This window comes from Sminthopsis crassicaudata, chromosome 3, assembly GCF_048593235.1.
Source record: "Sminthopsis crassicaudata isolate SCR6 chromosome 3, ASM4859323v1, whole genome shotgun sequence".
NCBI classification, from domain to species: domain Eukaryota; kingdom Metazoa; phylum Chordata; class Mammalia; order Dasyuromorphia; family Dasyuridae; genus Sminthopsis; species Sminthopsis crassicaudata.
In genome coordinates, this window is record NC_133619.1 from 281,182,019 (window position 1) to 281,198,003 (window position 15,985).

Sequence of the window (15,985 nt, forward strand, 5' to 3'; positions counted from 1 at the left end):
AGCTGAATAGCCTTGCTCTGACTGATAGTGTCACTACTCGGAAGCACAGTTGCATTGTGGAAGTTCTGTTGACCCAGGCTGAGCCCCCCACTGTGCATATTAGAGGCTGCCCTGGGCTGCACCCACCTACCATTTAGATTTGCAGCTGTTCTGGCCTGCTTTGGTGTGCAGCTGCACAGTTACAATGGTCTATGTTGAGTCACTCATGGTTTGGGGGGAGGGGGATACAGCCAGATCCTGTTAGGTTCTGGAGTTTTTACAGTAGAGTACCTGTACCTCAGATTCTAATATATCTGTGATGGTCTCTTGCTTTACAAGGCAAAGCAGTCAGCCTGTAGTAGGGTCATTTCCACTGCTCTTCTAGCCACAGAGACTACCCCTGTCCATGGTCCAATCAAGATGCCAGACTTTCCTCTCTCCCTGCCTGCTGCTGGTCTGTTCCCGCCCCTCAGGACAAACCTGCTCTGGCGGTCTTCCAGATTATCTTCAGCTGGTAAATTGTTGCACCTTTAATTTTAATGAATTTCACCAGTCAAGTTCTATTTTTGAGACTAAATTTAAAGATTGGTAGTGAAGGCATGAGAGGAGCTTAAAGAGTGTGTGCCTTTTCTGCCATCTTAGTAAATTCTGCCAGTTAGTAAATTTTTAAGACTAGTTTGGATCTCACGATGATTCATTTTCCTTACTTTAGGTTCTCACACCCTTCTCAGTGTCCATAATTTCTTTAAAAAACCAAAAACAAAACAAACAAACAAACAAACAAACAAAAAAAAAACATACAGCATAGATTTATACCTCTTTTCCAAGGTTGCATAATTAGTAATTATCAGAAATATTTTTTGAAACCATTTTCTCTGACCTGAGCCAGTATTTTTTTTTCTGTGTCTTTCTGCCCCCTGCCCATATTTTAACTCTATTTCCCATATCTATGAAAAAGAATCTTACCCATATGAAACTTTTCCTATCTACTCATCCCTATCTCAGTAAGAAATAATCTGTGAATGTTTATATGATTTTGCAAATTATCTCTACTTGTTGAAATCAATCATTCATTCTATTTTCAGATTATCTTTTGGTATTCTTTGACACCTTTTTGGATAATGGAACTTCTTTGCTTAAATATTTTCCTAACTCTTCATTGTTTACTTAATATAATTCAAATTCCTTGGCATATAAATCAAAATCATCTCCTATCCCTAAACCTAAATTAATCATGGTTTGGTCTTTGCAGTATTTTTATCACACTATTTTTCTGAATGATGCCTTTGTTCAAAGTGGAATATCTATCTTTCCTCCCAATGTCTGCATATTTTGTCATCTTTCACTTTTATTCCTTTGAATACCCTTTTCCCCTCAGTCCTACCTGCTGTTCAGATCCAATCTGCATTTAATGCCTCATGTCCATGAAGTTTTTTTTTTTTTTTTTTTTTTTTTTTTTTGTTTTTTGTTTTGTTTTGTTTTGTTTTGCTTTTTCTGATTTCTCACTCCCTCTTCCTGCTTGGGAATCTTCTTTCTCTTCTCAGATCTCATATAGCACTTTTGGCTTTTCTTATTCAGGTGATCCATTATATAGTATAATTAATTTTATATATGTTGTAAATCCCAGTGATTTCAGGAGAGAGTGCATGCCACATAAATCTTTCCATCCACTGTGGTACTTACTCCAGAGTTTCTTCCTATAATAAGCACTTAAAAGGGATTTCATTACTTAACATGTTCAATTTTAGATAAATTTTTCTCCTGTTTGATCATATACTCATTGAATGAAGATTATCCCTTAAACATGTTTTGTTTGTTTGTTTTTGTTTTGTTTTTGTCAGCATATAGCATATACTAAACAGTTTAATGCATATTTTTAGTCATGGAATAAAAATTTATTTGAAAGAATCAAAGAACTATATGATAGTTATGCTTTATTAATGAGGAAATAATTTAATTTGTTTATAAAGTTTGTGTACCAGATAACTTATTAAAGTTGGGATACATATAAATTCTGATTTTAGACCATTTGCATGGAAGACTTGGTCTATATGATGATGTATAGGAAACTGATGATGTGTAGAAGACTCCCTGAAGGGGATTTTCACAAGATAATCTACACTAATAGCTTCTTAACTAGTAGCCTTAGAAAACTTTGAAGGAGATTAGTTTATGTATAATAGCAATGGCAAGTTATAATATAATTATCAGAATAATAATGGTGGTATAATATTAATAATAATAAATTATTTACCTGAATATAATAAAAAACCACTGAAATGCTATGTTAGATGTGAAGTTAAGATATAAGTATCTTCATTGAAGTACTCCTTCTATAATGTCTACGTGATAGTTACTCCTCAATGACTATATAAGGGAAAAACATTTCCTGATCCTACGCCATGCTGGAAAAGCTAAGAGTTCAGGTTTGGTGATGGACTGTTTGACTGAGTTTGGGTGAGCTCATTATCAAGTTGACATTTTTTGTGATACACATTTTTAATCATGATGATTTTCAAAAACCATTTCTGATATTATAGAAGGATTACTACCCATATCAGTGGAGGCATGCTAACTCTGATGAGAAGCTTGAATTATTATGATTTTAAAATATTTATTTTACTTGAAATTTACAGAAAAGGAGGACAGGCATAATTATTTACATTACATAGAAAAAAGTGACTTTCAAAGATTAAATGACTTCCCAAGATAGACATATACAAACATGTGTATACACACACACACACACACACACACACACACACACACACACACACATATATATATATATATATATATATATATATATATATATATACATATATTTGCCAGGATTAATAACTAAGAGTCAATGAGATTCAATGATATACCACCAATAGAAACAAGATTTAAACCTAGATCCCCCTGACTACAAATAAAATCATATTTCTCTTATACCATGTAAGGGGAATATTTATCTTTTGTTTATCTTAAAGGGAACATAAAGCCAGATTCTCTTTATAATGATAATTCACCAGGTAATTTTCATGATTGCAATCTCAACATGAGGTAGAAAGGAAGGAAACATTAATTTTAATATAGTGTACAATATGGTCCAGATCCTTTTATAAGAATTATACAAATATTACCTTATTTTAACCTCAAAATAACTCTGGGAAGGAAGTACTATTATTATCCCCATTTTACAGTTGAGAAAGTAAAAGCTATAAGAGTTTAAGTGATTTTGTTTAGTATTACACAACTAGTAAGCATTTATAAAACTTCATTAGGCATCATGCTTGTCTCTGATCTAGAAGATTTTGGTTTTGATTCTACTGGAAATTTCCCTGGTCTGGGAAACTATTGCTGAATACTCCCCTTCCAATATTATACTGCTTTGCAACTCAATTTTAGAGTTACCTGAAAGGTGCTAAGAGTTTAATGACTTTCTCAGAGCTGTCTAACCAGGATGTTTCAGAGCTGAGACTGGAGCCTAGGTATTTATGTTTAGATGCCAATTTTTTAAACATCAAACTATGCTTCCTCTTGATTTTCCTGATATGGCTGCTAAAGAACAATGATTGCATCACAAGATATAATATTTCCACTGTAATCTTTGCTAGTCAGATAACATCTGGAATATAGAGTTTTTTAAGGCATATTTTCAGATGACAATGAAACATTTGAATATGACTACGATGGTGAAGGATAGTGAATACAATATAATAAATGGGGAATATTCAGCTAATAAGAGAAGTATAGTCTTTCTTCCCCCTGGACTTCCCTAATCCTTTCCTTTCATTTGATTTTATATAAACCCAAACTAGCAATGCATAATTAATAGATTAATGCATAGATAAATGGGACAAATTTCTTAAAGAGAAAGGAGTTTTAATCCAGCTGCAAGTTACTTTCAAATTAGTTTAAATTTCTAAAAGTAATTAGAACATGGAGGACTTAATTTTCCACTCTATTATTCTACCCATAAGTAATTCCTTTCTTTGGTAGATGTTTGGGATATGACAACCCATAGTTAGGGTAGTACCTGGCATGTAATGGATACTTAATAATTATTTGTGAACTTGGAACTAATGATGACAACAACAACAACAAGAACAAAGTTTTCTGACATAAAAACTTTAAAAATAAAAGATTTAATGGAATTATGAAATTTCATTTCCACATAATTTATTTATTATACAATCATGGCTCATATATTAAATGTCTATTAGCCTCTCAAAATTCATCTTGATTATATATGTCTGTGTATGAATAAAGATACATACATACACACACAGAGAATCAATCCCTAATTTTGTATCATTTGTATTTAGATGACATGCTGTGGAGAAGAATAACTATCTTGCTGTTATTATCACTCCAATAAGTGCCTTAATTCAATGGCATGATGTTTTCATAAATAGTAAATATCTTATTAATGCCTTTATTTTATTCCTTCATTTTTCTTTTCTGTGTTATATGTCAGATTATATTTATTCTATATTTAATCTCTTTTTAATAACAGTCAACAACAAGATTTTATCTTTTCCCCCCACTGTTTTCGTATTTGTTACTTAGCAAATAGGACTGGCCTTTTACTAATTCAGTATGAAGATATCAAGTGAGATCTCAATATTACTGTCTGCTCTATGTCTTATTATGTATTTAAATAAATTAAGTACATACTGATTATCTGCTTCATGCCAAACACTATGCCAGGTGCTAGAGAAATGAACATCAGCAAGAACAACACAAAAATAAAAATAAAATAACTATATAAAAACAGTTCCTGCCTACAAAATATCTACATTTTAGGAGAAAATGTGTATATATATATATATATATATATATATATATATATATATATATATATGAAAAATATAATATATATAAAATTATATATTAACATTTTCATGAGGGGGGGATAAAAGTAGGGTGGAGGGATGGGATGAAAGCTTTAATAACTTGAATAGAGGTGTAAAGAAAAGGTCGTAATGTTATCACTTAACTAAATTTTCAAGAAAACTAAAAATTTCCATAAGCAAAAATGAGGAAGGAGACATATCCAGGACAAACTGCAAAAAAAGAGAGACATGAGTGAAACCTAGAATATTACATACAGGAGACAACATGTATTTATAATTTGGCTGTGATAGCATAGAATAGATAGAGAGAGTAATACAAAATTAGGCCTAGAAAGAGTACTGGAATGAAATTAAGAAAGGCTTTAAATGGCAAGCAGAAGAGTCAAAGTAGACTCTAGCTTTTACTGCTACTCTTTTGGAATCTGTGTTTTTAGAGAAGATATATTACTGAAATATTCAATCAGCCTTGAAGAGCTACTTTTTCACTATGATTTCAAAGATAGATAGGGAATGATCTCTTAGATGTACCTTTCCCAGATAATTTTCGGTCACTGTTGTTGTAGGTGCAGTTGTAAAAGTAGTGGCATCTTAGTTCAGGTTCAATAAAAAAAGGAAAAAAATGAAATACTGCAAGTCACTGAATATTTAATTAAGGAGGAAATGATATACAGAAAGAATGTAGTGGCATTTAGTTTCCCTAGATGCAGGTGTCCTCTTCTCCATTTTGAAACACATCTGGTAAGTATATTATAAGCTTTGGGTAACTCATATGGTCTCACCCACTCTCTGAGAGATTTGTTCTGCATACAACTGAAGTGTTTATGCCCCCAAGAAACTATAGCAGGGAAGCTGGCAAGAAGCAATGTAAAGAAAATAAGTTGCTACTATATTCTCCATATTTCTCTAAACCCTTTGAGAAGATATTTTCTTCATTCTTGAAAGCAGAGAAGTCACATTCTCCAACAGAATTATTCATGCTTTGTATCAAGCAAAGAATCATCAAAAGACACTACACCTTACTGTTCCAAGCACTTTTTTTTTTGGCTGGTAAATGTTTAATACCTGCTCTCTCTCTCTCTCTCTCTCTCTCTCTCTCTCTCTCTCTCTCTCTCTCTCTCTCTCTCCCTCCCTCCCCCCCCCTCTCTCTTTGTTTTTGTTTTTTATTAATTTTTATAATTATAACATTTTCTTTGACAATACCTATGTATAGGAAATTTTTTTTTACAACATTATCCCTTGTACTCTCTTCTGTTCCGAGTTTTTCCCCTCCTTCCCTCCACCCCCTTCCCATGCATATTAAATATCTTATAGTATATCCTAGGTACAATATATATATGCAGAACCGAATTTTGTTGTTGTTGTTGCAAAGGAAGGATTGTATTCGCAAGGTAAAAATAATCTGGGAAGAGAAACAAAAGTAAACAAAACAAAACAAAAAACAAAAACAAAAACAAAAAAAAAACAATGCTCACAGTTTACACTCATTTCCCAGTGTTCCTTTTCTGGATATAGCTGATTCTGTCCATCACTGATAAATTGGAATTGGATTAGCTCTTCTCTATGTTGAAGATATCCACTTCTATCAGAATACATCCTCATACAGTATCATTGTTGAAGTGCATAATAATACCCTAGTTCTGCTCGTTTCACTCAGCATCAGTTCATGTAAGTCTTTCCAAGCCTCTCTGTATTCCTCCAGTTGGTCATTTCTTACAGAACAATAATATTCCATAACATTCAGATACCATAATTTACCCAAGCATTCTCCAATTGATGGACATCCATTCATTTTCCAGTTTCTAGCCACTAAAAAAAGGGCTGCCACAAACATTTTGGCAAATACAGGCCCCTTTCCCTTTTTTAGTATTTCCTTGGGATATAAGCCCAGTAGTAGCACTGCTGGATCAAAGACTAGCACAGTTTGATAACTTTTTGGGCATAATTCCAGATTGCTCTCCAGAATGGTTGGATTCTTTCACAACTCCACCAACAATACATCAGTGTCCCAGTTTTCCCACAACCCCTCCAACATTCCTCGTTATTTGTCCTTTCATCTTAGCCAATCTGACAGGTGTATAGTGGTATCTCAGAGTTGTCTTAATTTGCATTTCTCTGATCAATAGTGATTTGGAACACTCTTTGATATGAGTGGAAATAGTTTTAATTTTATCATCTGAAAACTGTTCATATCCTTTGACCATTTATCAATTGGAGAATGGCTTGATTTCTTATAAATAAAAGTCAATTCTCTGTATATTTTGGACATGAGGCCTTTATCAGAACCTTTAACTGTAAAAATGTTTTCCCAATTTGTTACTTCCCTTCTAATCTTGTTTGCATTAGTTTTGTTTGTGCAGAAACTTTTTAATTTGGCGTAATCAAAATTTTCTATTTTGTGATCAATAATGATCTCTAGTTCTCCCTTGGACAAGAACTCCTTCCTCCTCCACAAGTCTGAGAGGTAAACCATCCCATGTTCCTCCAATTTATTTATGATTTCGTTCTTTATGCCTAAATCTTAGACCCATTTTGATCTTAGTATGTGGTGTTAAATGTGGGTCCATGCCTAGCTTCTGCCATACTAATTTTCAGTTTTCGCAGCAGTTTTTGTCAAATAATGAATTCTTATCCCAAAATTTGGGATCTTTTGGTTTGTCAAACACTAGATTTCTATTTTTATTCACTATCTTGCCTTGTGAACCTAACCTATGCCACTGATCAACTAGTCTATTTCTTAGCCAATACTAAATCGTTTTGGTGACTGTTGCTTTATAATACAGTTCTAGATCAGGTACAGATAGACTACCTTCATTTATTTTTTTTTTCATTACTTCCCTTGAAATTATCAACCTTTTGTTGTTCCATATGAATTGTGTTGTTATTTTTTCTAGGTCATTAAAATAGTTTCTTGGAAGTCTGATTGGTATAGCACTAAATAAATAGATTAGTTTAGGGAGTATTGTCATCTTAATTATATTCACTCGGCCTATCCAAGAGCACTGAATGTCTTTCCAATTATTTAAATCTGACTTTATTTTTGTGGCAAGTTTTTTGTAATTTTGCTCATATAATTCCTGACTATTCTTTGGTAGATGGATTCCCAAATATTTTATACTCTCAACATTTGTTTGGAATGGAATTTCTCCTTGTATCTCTTGCTGTTGCATTTTGTTGGTGATATATAAAAATGCTGAGGATTTATGTGGATTTATTTTGTATCCTGCAACTTTGCTAAAATTCTGAATTATTTCTAATAGCTTTTTAGTAGAGTCTTTGGGGTTCTCTAAGTATACCATCATGTCATCTGCAAAGAGTGATAGTTTGATTTCCTCATTTCCTACTCTAATTCCTTGAATCTCTTTCTCGGCTCTTATTGCCAAGGCTAGAGTTTCTAGTACTATATTGAATAGTAATGGTGATAGTGGGCCACCTTGTTTCACTCCTGATCTTACAGGGAAAATTTGCAGTTTATTTCTATTGCACATTATGCTTACTGACGGTCTTAAATATATGCTCCTAATTATTCTAAGGAATAGTCTATTTATTCCTATACTCTCAAGCGTTTTTAGTAGGAATGGATGTTGGATTTTATCAAATGCTTTTTCTACATCTATTGAAATCATGATATAGTTTTTATTAATTTGATTATTAATATGGTCAATGATACTAATAGTTTTCCTAATAATAAATCAGCCCTGAAGTCTATTTGCTAATATCTTATTTAAGATTTTAGCATCAATATTCATTAAGGAAATTGGTCTATATTTTTTCTTTCTCAGTTTCCAATTGACCTGGTTTAGATATCAGTACCATGTCTGTTTCATAAAAGGAGCGAAGTAGTTTATATAGCATTGGGGCTAATTGTTCTTTAAATCTTTGGTATAACTCACATGTAAGTCCATCTAATCCTTGGGATTATTTTCCTGGGGAGTTGATTAATAGCTTGTTCTATTTCTTTTTCTGAAATGGAACTATTTAAGCAATTTATCTTCTCCTCTGTTAATCTAGGAAGCCTATATTTATGGAGAAAGTCATGCATTTCACTTAAATTATCAAATTTATTGGCATAAAGTTGGGCAAAGTAACTCCTTATTAGTTCTGTAATTTCCTCTTCATTGGAGGAAAAATCCCCCTTTTCATTTGTAAGACTAACAATTTGATTTTCCTCTTTCCTTTTTCTGATCAGATTTACCAAAGGTTTATCTATTTTATTGGCTTTTACATAAAACCAACTCTTGGTTTTATTTATTAATTCAATAGGTTTTTTTTTCTTTCAATATTGTTGATTTCTCCTTTTAATTTTTGTATTTGAAGTTTGACTTTTGGTTGGGGGTCTTTAATTTGATCTTTTTCTAGCTTTTTAACTTGCACGTCCAATTTGTCAATCTTCTCTTTCTCTATTTTGTTCAAATAAGCCTCTAAAGATATAAAATTTCCCCTTATTACCACTTTAGCTGCATCCCACAGATTTTGTATGATGTCTCATCATTGTCATTATCTTGGGTGAAATTATTAATTGTTTCTATAATTTGCTGTTTCACCCATTCTTTAAGATGAGATTATTCAGTTTCCAATTACTTTTTGGTCTATTTACCCCTAACTTCTTACTGAATGTAGCTTTTATTGCATTGTGATCTGAGAAGAAGGCATTTGTTATTTCTGCCCTCCTACATTTAATTTTAAGATCTTTATGTCCTAATATATGGTCAATTTTTGTATAGGAACCATGAACTGCTGAGAAGAAAGTATATTCTTTTCTATCGCCATTCAGTTTTCTCCAAAGGTCAATCATACCTAGTTTTTCTAATGTTCTATTTACTTTTTAAATTTCTATCTTATTTGATTTGTGGTTTGATTTGTCTAAATCTGAGAGTGCAAGGTTGAGATCTCCCACTATTACAGTTTTATTGTCTATTTCTTCTTGGAATTCTTTTAACTTTTCCTTTAGAAAGGTAGATGCTATACCACTTGGTGCATATATGTTTAGTATTGATATGGCTTCATTGTTTATGCTACGTTTTAGCAGTATATAGTTTCCTTCCTTATCTCTTTTAATTAGATCAAGTTCTGCTTTTGCTTGATCTGAGATAAGGATGGCTACCCCTGCTTTTTTGGCTTTACCTGAAGCATAATGGATTCTGCTCCAACCTTTTACCTTTACTTTGTATGTATCTCCCTGCTTTAACTGTGTTTCCTGTAAACAACATATTGTAGGGTTCTGACTTTTGATCCAGTCTGCTATCTGTCTCCATTTGATGGGAGCATTCATCCCATTCACATTTACAGTTAAAATTACTAATTCTGTATTCCCTGCCATCATATTATCCCCATATTATGACCCCCCTGAACCCCTTCCCCAATATTTAATTTATAGACCCCACTTGTGATCCGCAGCCCTCCCCTTTTTTAGTATCCCTCACCCCTCCTTCCAAATCCCTTCCCTTATTCCCCTTTTCCTTTTCCATTTTCCTCTCCCCCCTTTTAATGAGGTGAGAAAGAATTCTCTGAAAAAGATATGTCAATTATTTACTCTTTGAGCCTCTTCTGATGACAGTAAGATTCACACAATGTTTCTCCCCCTCTCTAAATTCCCTCTGATATGGTCTATTTCCTATGCCTCTTCCTGTGATGTAGTTTCCCTTTTTTTATCACTCCTTCCCCTTTTTCTGATACTACCCCCTTCCCTTTATTACTCCCCCCTTTTTTATATCAGTAAAATCAAATTATCCATGCGGACTTTCTATATATCCACAACAGAGATACAGTTCTCAAGGGTGCTGTGTACCTTTTTCTGTTTCTCTTCAGTCTTATGGATGTAGATCAAATTTTTTGTTTAAGTCTGTTTTTTTCTTAGAAACATATGGAATTCCTCTATTTCATTGAATGACCATCTTCTTCCATGGAAAAAAAATGCTAAAGTTAGCTGGGTAGTTTATTCTTGGTTGCAATCCTTGATCTTTTGTCTTTTAGAATATCAGGTTCCAGGCCCTTGGATCTTTTAATTGGAGGCAGCCAGATCTTGAGTGATCCTTATTGGGTCACCTTGATATTTGAATTGATTTTTTCTAGCTGCTTGGAATATTCTTTCGTTTGTGTGGTAATTCTGCAGCTTAGCTACAATATTCCGTGGGTTTTTTTTTTTTTTTTTTTAGGTTCTTTTTCAGAAGGAGTTTGATGAATTCTTTCCACACCTATTTTCCCTTCTATTTCTATTATCTCTGGACAGTTCTCTTTGATGATTTCCTGTAAAATAGAATCTAGGCTCTTTTTTTGGTCATAGTTTTCGGTAAGTCCAATGATCCTCAGATTATCTCTCCTAGATCTATGTTCCAGGTCCATAGATTTTCCCAGTAAGTATTTGACGTTATTCTCCAGCTTTTCATTTTTTTTGTTGTTGTTGTTTGACTGATTTTTGGGTTCTCAATGAATCATTCATTTCTATTTGTTCCGTTCTGATTTTTAAGGAGTTATTTCTTCCTTCACATTTTTTTAGTTCTTTTTGTATATGCCCAATTGAGTTTTTAAATGAATTATTTTGCTCTATTGAATTTTTTTCATTTCCCTATTTTTTTAGAGAGTTATTTTCTTTTCCCAATTCAGAAATTCTATTTTCTTGAGACTTTTTTATTTTTTCCAATTCAGAAATCCAACTTTTTTGAGAATTTTTTATCTTTTCCATTTCAGAAATCCTACTTTCCTGTGATTTTTTAACCTTTTCTAATTCACAAATTTTGTTTCCCTGCATCTCCTGTGAATTCTTTATTTTTTCCAACTCAAATTACAGAACGTTTTTATTCTCTATCATAGCTTCTTTTTCCTTGCCACATTTTTCTTCAAACGCTCTTAAATTTTTAATAGTCTCTTCTAGGAGAGAGTTATGTGATGGGGAGCAGGTAACGTTGCCCTTTAGGCTGTTATCTGTAGACTTTCTGCTATTAACTTCCTCAGGGTTGGATACCATCTTTTTCTCTGTGTAGAAAGAATCAATAGTTCTTTTTTGCTTTGTACTCATATTTAAAAAATCTTTTGGTGTCTGTCCTTGGGGTAAGAAATTATTTATTTATTTCTTTACCAGCTTCCTCCCAGACCAGATGGATGCTGCGGCTCCTGTGCCTGAGCTAAGAGAGAGCTCTGGGAGACAGTTCCCCTTCCCCTCCCTGGAAGTGCCTCAAGGGTGATTAGTGCAGCAGCGCTATGAGGGTTGCCCAGTATGTCCTAGAGACTTCCCTGAGGTTTAAGACTGAACAGTAAAGGTCACACAAACCCAGCCAATGTGTCCCGTGGGGTATGTATGTCAGCAGCTGATGTGAAAAGCCCCTGTGCTCAAACTGGAAGTGTCTGCCCAGAAACTACTGTCTCTGTTTCAAACGTTGTGCTTCTCTTGGACTTTTGTGGCTCAGTTCCACAGCCTCCAGCCAAGCCAGGCATTATGCGAATTAGATGTTGCCTTGGGCCTTATCCCTGATTTTCAAGCTCTTAACTACTCCCAGGTGAAGCCACAACAGAAGTAGTCTGCCGCACTCACAGTGCCGAGATCTGTTAGGTCACTTCTGGGTTTGGGTGGTTCTAGTATCTGGCTTTATATTTTAAAGTGGCTTGATTTCTCTTCTGAATTGCTGTTTTATAAGCAAAGAAGAGCTATCAGTCTGTGCCAGATTCTTCTATCTCAGTGGCTTCTCTGATCCCAGAGTTCTCCCCAGCTGGATCAGCACAGTGTGCTAGCACTCAAACGTCTGTGCTGGCCTTTTTTCTTCCTCCCCTGGGAACTGACCTTTTCTGTTGAAATTCAAGATTCTCTTCAGCTGGTAAGTCGTGCTTCCAGTCCTTGTGGTTTCTATCAGTCCAGTGTTATTTTTGAGGCTGATTTAACTAATTGGTATTGAGGGAAGAAGGGAGCTCACAAAATCGCGTGTATCTTCTCTGCCATCTTGGCTCCGCCCCCAAGCCCATTTTATTTTTTAGAGAGCTGATTTATTTATCCAGCTCACTAATCCTGTTTTCCTTGGAGTTGTTTGCCTTTTCTAATTCACTAATTTTATTTCTCAGTGATTTGATCTCTTTATCCACTCTGGATGACTTCTCCAGGCTCTCTTTCCAAGCTTCCCTTTTCTCTTCTAGCTCTCTTGTGAGAGCCTTTTTGATTTCCTCTATGAGATTCTTTTGTATTGAGGAGCAGCTCATATCCCTCTTAGGGGATTCCTCTGGGGACAGTCTGTTTTTAGTCTACTCAGTATTTGAAGTCTGCTCTCTCTCCATACAGAAGCTGTCTATGATTAGAGCCCTTTTGAATTTTTTGTTCATTTTGTCAAGAGTGGAATGGAAGAAAACAAATTGACATGAGAAACAATTGGTCTGTTTTGGGGGGGATGGGTCTGGAAGGTGTTAATGGATTTCCTCTTCAGACTGGGGGTAGGACAGCAAGGAGCCACTAACAGAACAGCGATGGCTGAGCTGCGTCCACACTCTGAAGCTCTGAGAATGCCATGAGTCAATCCAGGTGGGGTTGGGGGTGGCCGGGTTTTGAGAGACGCTAGCTTTCTGTGGGTTTTATTCTTCACCTCTGGTGTTTACACCCTCTCTGCTGCTCCTGGCTTGCTGTCAAGATGTAATATCCACACTGGGGTAAAAGCCTTTTCTCAGAAACGGCAGAGATCGTACCCCTCCCCCCTCTGGTCAGAGCTGTGTCAGCTGTCTGTCTCACTCTGGCTGCCTGCCCTCAGTCTGTGCCCAGTCTGTTCGACCCCCCCCCCCCCCCCGAAGCAAACACAGACCTTCTCTGGCGAATTTCAAGGATGTTGTCTCTTGGTGATTATTTGTGTATTTCTTTTCCGGTCAAGCATTAACACCGAGGCTTGTCATGAAGTAAGTCCTGAGAGAAAACACGGAGCTCAAGCAGCTGTCTGCCTCCATGCTGTCATCTTGGCCGGAAGTACGTTCCAACCATTTTAAAGAATAATTTGGAATTGTGCTCAATCAAATGTAAAGCTGTATATAGGCTTTGATCCCCATTGTCACTACTAATTATGTATTCCAAAAGGATCACAGAAATAGGAAAAAAAAAGATTTACATATACAAAAATATTTATAACAGCTCATTTTATGTAGGCAAAGAATTTGAAAATAAGGAGATGTAAAGTTGAGGAATGGCTGAACAAGTTGTGGTATATAATTACGATGGAATACTACTGTAGTATAAGAAATGAAAAGAGGGGAGCAGATAGTTTCAGAAACCCTTTGGAAAAATTATATGAAATGCAGCAAAATGACATGAGAAAAAACAAAATTTCTGTATAAATTAATATCAACATTGTCACAGTCACCAACTGTGAAAGCTACTCTGATCAATTCAATGACCAGACAATACCAAAAAATTCATGATGAAAACCACTATCCACCTCCAATGAGAGAAGTGATCAATTCAACTCTGAATGAAAATTGAAGTATATATGTATATGTATATATATATATTTACATATATATATATACATATATATGTATATATATATATATGTATATATATATATATATACATATATATATATATATATATATATACACACACACCTTGCTTTTTTAAAACTATATGACAAATATGGAAACACATTCTGCATGATTTCATATATATGGTAGAGATCATATTGTTTGCCATCTCAATGGATAGAGGAGGAATTTTAGGGAAGTAGAAAATTTGGAATGCAACATTAAAATGAATTAAGAATAAGTAAATAATATTTTTATTTTAGAAAAGCAAAAATATATACATCATACTTGGAATCTGACCAATTTATTTTTTCTTTTCCAGTGGTTTTCCGTTATGTACAGAAATGTAAAATAATAGGTTCTTTTCATAAGGGTTAATGTTTTGGTAATAATCAAAGATTGCATATATCACCCTTGTTTCTATTTCAAATGATCAATCTATAGCAGTTAAAAAAATACTTGACAGGGCATTTAAGTAAAGGATCCAAGACTCACTAAGTAAAGAATTTTATTTCTTTATGTTCACCATGAACATTTCAACTGTGAAATTACAACTATTGCATAGTTAGTTGGATAGAAGTTATTGATGATGCTACTTGTCCAGAAAATAATTACTGATCTATGTATGGATTTGGAATCAGACTCTAGTTTCAATTGACAGCTTTTATACTATCTATGTGACTATGGACAAGGAAATTAAAATATCTAGTTCTCAGTTTTCTTTTTCATAACAGCATAAATTTCAATTTAGCTGATTCTAATAACTCTTCCAACTCAAAGTTTCCTAAACTTTTATAAAAATAACAGAGGAAATGAATGTAATACTTTCTGCATGTACTATCTCCACAGCTCTCCTTTTGTTTATAAAAATCATTGTTCTATGATTTGCCAAGATAATGCTTTGCACTTTTGTATAGAAGTGGTGGATATTGCTAATTTATTTTGTTTGTTAATCCCTATTCAATACTTTCATCTCAGAATCTTAAAACATTCCCCCATTAGCAAAAAGGACTTTTTCTAGTTATTGACATTTCCCCTATATTAACAATCCCATTCTCCTTTTCTATGTATTTATGCTTGTCAGGATACCAACTGAATTTTTAGCACTCAAATATGAATACCCATGGTCACAATAATGTTTAATGTGCTGTTCCTTTCATAGCCTCAGTTAATTGGTTAGGTCCTTCATTCTTGAAGAGAACCAAAATGACTGTTGGGGTCAAGGTAAAGTATGCCTGAATTTGACTGATCAGGTCAATATGAACTTGGCAAGCTCTACTACAAATTGGGCATAAATAGTCCTTATGAACATTTGGAGTAAAGATATCCCTCAGTTTGTGCATTTCACCTTTTACTTGTTTGAGCTACTACAATTCTGCTCTTCTTATAGAACCATAGTACCCTCTTTGCTGAAAGCAAACCATGCTTGAAGAAGCTGTGTCAGTGTCTTACATGTCTCATAACTAATTCCAAAGTTCTTCACAGAGAAGTTGAGTGTCTTCTAGTTCGTGTGAAACATGTGTGACCTGGAACTACTAAGTTCCACCGGCAAAGCTCAGTTTTCTCCATGGCCTCTACATTTCCACATGACTTTATAGATCACAAGCCCTTACTATTATAATTTATTTCATGATTAATGGATTGTATCAATCTATAAGACATACTGAATTCACTTTTTAAAA

The 15,985-nt window shown here is 34.2% G+C and overlaps 1 long non-coding RNA gene across 1 annotated transcript in view; it reads left to right on the plus strand.

The window, feature by feature from the left end:
• LOC141561367 (uncharacterized) overlaps nucleotides 1-15,985 on the plus strand; it is a 69,345-nt gene that overhangs the window by 15,340 nt on the left and 38,020 nt on the right. Inside the window, exon 2 of the long non-coding RNA XR_012488033.1 lies at nucleotides 13,661-13,752. This is a non-coding gene — a long non-coding RNA (uncharacterized LOC141561367). The remainder of the gene's footprint in view (nucleotides 1-13,660; nucleotides 13,753-15,985) is intronic.